A 360-nucleotide genomic window follows, 5' to 3' on the forward strand; every position below is an offset into this window, starting at 1 on the left:
AATTTAATATTGTGTGTATAAATACAATGTGAAATGAATTCAAAATCTGCACAATATAAAACAAAATTTATTGATTTGTCATAGCATGGTTATAATTTTGCAAAAGAAGTTTGACATTCCCTATACCAAGTCCACACTGAGCAACCTGAAAAAGTGCACTTTTGTGGTTTACTTGCGGTGGGAACAGCATTCAATGTTATATGATAAAAGTAACTGAGTAAATACGACTGTCAAAGATAGACAGTAAGACTAGAAGGACTATTAAAAAAAGCTCTAATATTAACTCAGTGACATAATGTGAACTTGAATTTACTTGAGTAGCTGGATATGGCCAGGAGACATGCCAAACTCTCCAGCAGT

Source organism: Morone saxatilis, unplaced genomic scaffold, assembly GCF_004916995.1.
Source record: "Morone saxatilis isolate NCDOM2014 unplaced genomic scaffold, NCSU_SB_2.0 Contig18, whole genome shotgun sequence".
In the NCBI taxonomy this organism is placed as follows: Eukaryota; Metazoa; Chordata; class Actinopteri; family Moronidae; genus Morone; species Morone saxatilis.